A 7,856-nucleotide genomic window follows, 5' to 3' on the forward strand; every position below is an offset into this window, starting at 1 on the left:
ATCTACCACCAGGGCTGCCATCTACCACCGAGGCTTCCATCTACCACCAGGGCTTCCACCATCTACCACCGGGCTTCCACCACCTACCCTCAAGACTAACATCTACCTCTCCCCAGGGGCTTCCACAAGCAACTGAACATGGAAACCTCCTGTACTCTTTTGCATAACACTCAAGATTTTTCATCAATCACCTAAAATCTTGACTCCTGATTGGCTAGTAACGATCTTAACTCCTGATTGGCTAGTAGCGATCTTTGCCTATTGACTGACTAGTAACGATCTTATCTCATGATTGGCTGATAGCGATCTTTGACTACCGATTGGCTATAGTAACGATCTTGACTTCTGATTGGCTAGTAGCGACCTCGACCTCGGATTGGCTAGTAGCAATCTTGACTTCTGATTGGCCAGTAGAGAGCCTTCACCAACACACACAACCAGGTAATGGGAGGTCGATTGCGTACCTTGTTCAGTTCTCGATGGTGATTGGGTGGTGGTAGTAGTAGTAGTTTGGGCTATTAGGCGCCACCTCGTTACGTAATGGCAAGGCGGTCGTTATCGGTTGGAGGTAAATGGGTGGTTAAGTGACATTTACTATTCGACCCCGATATAGTGAAATGGTTAATGTTTATTGAAATGGGTGGAAAAAATGTGGGCCAGTGTATAAGGGAAATTGGATTATCTCTCTCTCTCTCTCTCTCTCTCTCTCTCAAATTCACTCTTGCTCACTTTCTCTAACTCTATTACTCAGTTATTCTCTCTCGTTCTTTCTCATACATACTATCTCTTTGACTCTCTCTCTCTCTCTCTCTCTCTCTCTCTCACTCTCTCTCTCTCTCTCTCTTTATATCTGCGTATGATTGTATCTCATTCTCTCCCTCTCTCTCTGTTTTCTCTCTATCTCCATATTATTAATCTCTTTCCCTCTCTATATCATCTCTACTATTCTCCCCTTCTCTCTCCATCTGTCCACGCAATTCTCTCTCTCTCTTTCTCTCTATTTACTAATGTAATTGACTCCCCCTCTGTCTCTTAACCTAATAATCTCTCTCTCTCTCTCTCTTAATGTAATTATCTCTCTCTCTATCTCATGAATCTAATTACCTTTTTTCAATTTAATTCTCTCTCTCTCTCTCTCTCTCTCTCTCTCTAAAGGAGGTTGGCACATGAAATTTTCTCAGTAAATGGTGTGGCGTGAGAGAGCATCCGACTGCCTCACTTAAGCTACGTCACGAGTCTAGTTGTCCTCCTCTTCCCCCTCCTTCTTTTTCCTCCTTCTTTTTCCTCCTCCTTCTTCTTCCTCTTCTTAATTTTTCTTCTTCCTCATTATTCTTCTTTCTCCTCCATCTTTCCCTTCTCCTCCTCCTCTTCCTCATGCTTTTACTCCTCCTCCACCTCATCCTTTTCCTTCACTTATTCTTGATTCTCCTTCTCCTCATTTCCTTCCTCCTTCTCCTTCTACCTCCCACCCTTATTTGCCCTAACGCTACTTGGGGAAGGGGGGAGCAGGTTAGGTTAGGTTAGGTTCTGCTTTGATGACCTAACCTAACGTAACCAAACCTAACCTAACCTAACCATACCCAACCAAACCAAACCTAACCAATAAACTCTTTCTCAAACGCGTAAGATGCAACAGGAAACTGACACAATCCTTGCAATGAAATCCTCCATCTGGTCACTGATAGACGCCAGGTGAGGGCAATTAGCGGAGGTGAGCAATGGCAGGTAAGTGAATCTTGAAATGTCAGTTTTAAGAGAGCACTTACCATGAAGGTCACATTGACGCTAGATCGCTCGTGATGGCTGACAGAAGCATCGCCTGGCGTTAATACCACAGAGAGAGGAGAGAAGAGAGAAGGGAGGTAGGGAGGCAGGGAGGGAAGGGAGAAGTTAAGTGGTTTGGTACCCTTAATATAATAGTTTTTTATGTGTATTAATATATTAACCTCTCTCTCTCTCTCTCTCTCTCTCTCTCTCTCTCTCTCTCTTCTCTCTCTCTCTCTCACTTATTCTTATCTATTATTGCTTTCCACTTATTATTGTTCTCATATCATTAATTCTGTTTATCTCTCCTGTTTCTCCCTCTCTTCCCCTTCCCGTTATCATCATCTTTATTTCCATCTAATCTCTTATTCTATTTCATTACATCTTCCGTCTTTCTTCTTTGTCTTCCATTCTCTACGTCAATCACTTTTCTCACTCTATTTATCATTCTTCCTTGTTCTTGTCTCTCTCTCTCTCTCTCTCTCTCTCTCTCTCTCTCTCTCTCTCTCTCTCTCTCTCTCTCTCTCTCTCTCTCTCTCTCTCTCTCTCTCTCTCTCTCTCTCTCTCTCTCTTCCGTTCCTTCTCCTTCCCCGTCCGTTTCTTCTACTCTCTCCCCTCCTTCTCTTTCTCTGTCCTCCCCCCTCTCCCTTTCCTTGCATCTTCGCTCCTCCTTCTTTCTTTCTTCCTCCCTCTCCCTCTCTCTCTCTCTTCTTTCCACTTTACCTCTCCCCGTCCCTTCTTCTCTCTTTCTCCTACCCCCTCTACCTCCCGCCTTTCCTCCCCTTCCTTTACGATTTGCCACCCTCTCCTGGCCTCCTTTCCCCTCTCCCCTCCCCTCCCCTCCCCTCCTCTAACTGCTTCCCCCCACCCCACCTCTCCTCCCACCTCTGCTGCCCCTCTGGGTGCTTCCCCTCCCTCCCCCTCTCCCCAATCTGGGCCATGAACCACCTGGCCGATATCATTTCGCTCTCCCTATCCTCGGCAGAGTCCCTTCTGCTTGCCTCCTCCTCCCCACCTTCCCTCCTCCCCTCCCCATCCTGCTCCCCTCCCCACCTTCCCTCCTCCCCTCCCCATCTGCTCCCTTCCCTCCTCCCCGCCCTGTTTCTTTTCCCAAATTCCCCTCCCCAATCTGTCTCGCCCTTTACTCCCCTTTAAACCTCCCTTCCCTCAGTCTCTACTCATGCTTGTCTCCCCAACTAGTCTCCCCAGCTCCCCCTCCCCATACTGCCGGTCCTACTAACCTTCACCAGCCAGGACACGTGTGACCTACTGACGTTCTTGTCTGTAGTGCTAGTGTCTCTCTCTCTCTCTCTCTCTCTCTCTCTCTCTCTCTCTCTCTCTCTCTCTCTCTTCTCCCAAGTGTTGTTCTCTCGCTCCTCATCAACTACCCATCTGTCTGTCTGTCTGTCTGTCTAGTTTAGGAGTCAATTGGTTGGCTGAAGTCGGTTCTCTAGATTAAGAGGTTGTTGATCTAGCAGTGTTAGTGGTCCTGTTGTGGTGGAGTCAGGTGTAGGTGGTGTCAGGTGTAGGTGGTGTCAGGTGTAGGTGGTGTCAGGTGTAGGTGGTGTCAGGTGTGGGTGGTGTCAGGTGTAGGTGGTGTCAGGTGTAGGTGGTGTCAGGTGTGGGTGGTGTCAGGTGTAGGTGGTGTCAGGTATGGGTGGTATCAGGTGTGGGTGGTGTCAGGTATGGATGGTGTCAGACGTGGGTGGTTTCAGACGAGGCTGGTGTCAGGCAAGGGTACTGTCAGAGAGGGATGATGTCAGGCGCGAGTGGTGTCAGTGACCCACTGGTTTGGTGTCAGCTGGGGGTCAAACATGGTGGTATTATATTGCAGTGAGTCTCAACCCTTCTCAGTACAGTCTTGACCTCCCCTAGTGACCTCTGACCTCTGGAATGATAAGCACACACACACACACACACACACACACACACACACACACACACACACACACACACACACACACACACACACACACACACACACACACACACACACACACCTCTAACAACTTACTTATAAAATCAATTAAGAATATCCCAATCAGGTGTTCTAATCACTAATTAAAACAAATCCCCAAATACCTTTAATTAACTCAGGTAAATTATATCATCCTATTCACCTGTGTTGATATATTAAGTCATAGATAAGGTTAATTGTCTCAAAACTTACTTAGAGGATTACTGAAGATGTTTATTACTATCATCATTCGTTAATAATAATAATAATAATAATAATAATAATAATAATAATAATAATAATAATAATGATAATAATATAATAATAATAATAATAATAATAATAATAATAATAATAATAATAATAATAATAATAATAATAATAATAATGTATACAAAAAGGTGACCGCCATTGCATACTTAACCCCTTGAGTACGATCATTTAACCCCTTGAGTACGATTACTTAACCCATTGAGTAAAATGGTTTACCCCTTTGAGTACGATAACTAATACCCATGAGTACTACGATGATGTATTGTACTGAGGGCTGTTTAGTCATCGTAGTCATAGGGATAAGTCATCGTACTCAGGTGGCTAAGTCATTGTACTCATCACACCCAGGTAACCTAATTAGCATCCCCTTTAATTAAACTATAACAATCATCATTTTCCCACCAATTCTAATATTTGTTTTGTCTTGCCAACACTACCAACACCTGCCAACACCTACCAACACCTGCCAACACCTACCAACACCTACCAACACCTGCCAACACCTACCAACACCTGCCAACACCTACCAAAACCTGCCAACACCTACCAACACCTACCAACACCTGCCAACACCTGCCAACACCTGCCAACACCTACCAACACCTGCAAACACCTTTCCCTCGTAAGCAATTAAGTTTTATCGTCTATATTTTAATCTGGTAAAATTACAGTTAGTTGGTATTTTCTCTGTATTAAGTACTGCTGTCAGGATTAATTTGTCGGTGATGAACAATATTTCTAAAGTATACATTATTATACAGTCTAATACAGCATGAAATATACATCATACATCCTTATAGTACACCTTACACCCCCCCCTTATAGTAGAGATCATACACCCACAGTACACTACTCATACACCCTCATACTTAGGTAATACACGGAGTATACAACCCTAAGTGACCATATACACACGCCATACTGTCCTGTCACCCAAGAACACGACCCTCCAGTACCCGACACGACCCTCCCTACACTCGTCTCTGGGGTCGTGGCGCCGCCCATGTGACACAGGTGACCTCCAACCCCTACCAACACCTGTCCACCCCCCCCTCACTAATACACCTGTTCGGCTGATCTCTTAATACCGTAATTGGATATTGTTTATTATTGTAATGGAGTAAATACAGCTATGGGGAAACATGGAGTCTTGTAAGAGAATATTCTACTCTTTAAACAAAATTACTGTAGTATATTTGACTAATATTATATACCCAGTATATGGAGCAACTAATTCAGCTATAAAAATCTTACATATAAAACATTAATAATACTAACAAAACTATGAAGTAAATCTTATGACATCAATAAATGCTCTTCACAAATGTCATTCAACATTAACCCACAAACACAATGTTAGCATTATAATAATAACATTAAACCATAACAATCAATCAGGTGATAAACATCACTAACTATCCTCTTGGCACTAATGAAATAGAGGTCAACTACTAATCACAGGTAATGTTATAACACAGGTGAACCTGGTCAGGTCAGCACTAACTGGTTCACTACTAGAACACGAGTAAATAAATAAATATATATATATCACTAACAACACATAACAGCACATGATTATACATTATAAAATAGTATTAACTTGCTACAGGTGGTGACACACAGGTGTGCTGTCACGACAACACATGTGCAGTAGTCATGTTACCAGGACGACACAACACACGTGCCGGCTGTGTCACAACACCCGCGTGTGACATTGATCAACACACAGGTGGAACAACAGAGAGAGGGACACAGATGGGGTGCAGGACTAAGTGGCGTCATGAACGGTCACACGACACCACAGGAAGTAAGTGCAGTACTAGGTCATAACACTAACAGATGCAGTGATAACACACACACACACACACACACTCACACACACACACACATACACACAGGTGCAAGTTACTACGACCACCTGCCTGGTGACGGGAGCTACACAGGTGTTGTGAGTCACTCCCTCAGTACTTCCTGCTGTGTACTTCCCTTAGGTCTGTTGGGGAAGTAACAGCACTTCCTTAGTTAATCCAGGAAGTAACAGCACTTCCTTAGTTAATCCAGGAAGTAACAGCACTTCCTTAGTTAATCCAGGAAGTTAGAGCACTTCCTTCAGTCTGTTAGGGAAGTTAGAGAACTTTCCTTGGGTGTTATAGTGAAGGAGCACAGCACTTCCTCAAACACTCCAGGACGGCATAAGACAACACTTCCTGTAAACAAAACGTTACTCTCGGAAGGAAGGCTTATGGCTTCCACCCTGGTGCTCTGACAGATGGTGGGGGTGACTACAGCTACCATACAACTAAGGTTAAGTGAGAGGGGGTTAGTAAGGGGGGGGGTGGGACAGTGGCGCCACTATCTGACAGTGACGCCAATAAGTTAAGGTACTCACAAGCTCTGTGAGAGGAAGCTGGAGAGACGCAACTTGCTGAGGGGCGGTGTGCTGGTCATGGTGGTGGTGGTGGTGGTAGTAGTGGTAGTAGTGGTAATTGTTGTGGTGGTCAGGTTCTTTTAAATTCCTCTGTTCTGTCCTCCTTGTTATTCCCGTCTGTTTCCGTCCGCGTGTCCGTCTAAATTCCTCTTCCTTGTGATACGTACGACGGGGGTTGTAGTAGTGGTGGTTGTTGTTGTTGTCTCTTTGTTTTGTTGTTTGTTGTTCTTCTCGACACTAACACTGACACATTCACAGAGACACCGACGAGACTTTGGTTACCTCTCAAACGATCTCTATTTCACTTCTTTATCTTATTTTATTTTACTTTTTCGGGGATCTCTCGACGTGAAGGAGGGGGGGGCGTAGAGAGAGAGACGGGGAGGGGAGATATACTAGAGATACGTGAGAGAGGGAGAATGGTGGAGTTAGGAGAGAAAGAATGACTGAGAGAAATAAAAGGGGTATTGTGGATAATGAGAGATGATAATAGGGAGGAGTGAGAGAAGGAGAGAGACAGAGAGAGACAGAGATAAAGAGACAAGTATCGTAGTTTTAAGCCTGGGTCACATAGATCTCAAATTTGGGATCTTAAATGCCAAAAAATAATCTGATTGAATTCTTCAGATCACTTTCAAAATGTTTTTTTTTTTTTTTTTTTTTTTTTTTTACAGGTAACACTTGTGGTTGGCGCAATAAGGGAGGAATATATCAACAAATTTTGTATATCTTTGTTTCTGTTCTTAAGACACTTTCATGAGGGTGATGATGGACACTCGGGTTAGTTTCCCCTGATCACAGCTCATTCGACTCTGAGAACATTGAACGAGGGGGGAAGTACAACTGGTGTGTAGTATAGAGGCTAGGAAAAAAATATATAATAATGAAAAAACAACAATCTGGCAAAATTGCTCTACAGTTTTTTTCACCTTCTAAAAAAACAAAATAAATTTGACGCCGTCCTCACACACGGAGACCTGACAGAGAGGTTAGTCAGGTAGGGAAGTAGTCTAGTAGTAGTAGTAGCCGTGAGGGAGAGGACAGTGACGAGGAAGGGAAGTCGCCGCACGGGTAGTAGAGTGAGCGCCGAGAATGAGTGACACCGTGAGAGTGAGAGCCCCAGTGAGAGTGAGGGAGAGTGTCGACTGTGTTAAGGCCGCGCGGAGCTCCCGGTACATGTAGCCTGTGTGGCGGCCAGAGCAAGACTGACTGACTGTGTGTGTGTGTGTGACCCCTATCTACCGCTACCCTGCCCCGCTCCTCTGCACCCTCCCCCCGCGCCCCTCACTCACTCCCCTCACTTCACCCTCACCAACTTCTCCCTCCCTCACTCCCTCTTTCTCTTTCTACCTCCCACACTTCCTCTCCTCACTTTTCCCTTACTGGGGCTCTTCCTCCCTCTCTCACTTCCTCCTTCTCTCTCTCTCTCCCTTC

General features: G+C 44.7%; 1 long non-coding RNA gene across 1 annotated transcript in view; it reads right to left on the reverse strand.

Moving 5' to 3' along the window:
- The window catches only part of LOC121872208, a 50,163-nt gene extending 42,515 nt beyond the window's left edge, over positions 1 to 7,648 (reverse strand). Inside the window, exon 1 of the long non-coding RNA XR_006090056.1 lies at positions 6,384 to 7,648. This is a non-coding gene — a long non-coding RNA (uncharacterized LOC121872208). The remainder of the gene's footprint in view (positions 1 to 6,383) is intronic.
- Between the last annotated feature and the right edge of the window lie 208 nt (positions 7,649 to 7,856).

This window comes from Homarus americanus, unplaced genomic scaffold (genome assembly GCF_018991925.1).
Source record: "Homarus americanus isolate GMGI-L3 unplaced genomic scaffold, GMGI_Hamer_2.0 scaffold46331, whole genome shotgun sequence".
Taxonomy (NCBI): Eukaryota; Metazoa; Arthropoda; class Malacostraca; order Decapoda; family Nephropidae; genus Homarus; species Homarus americanus.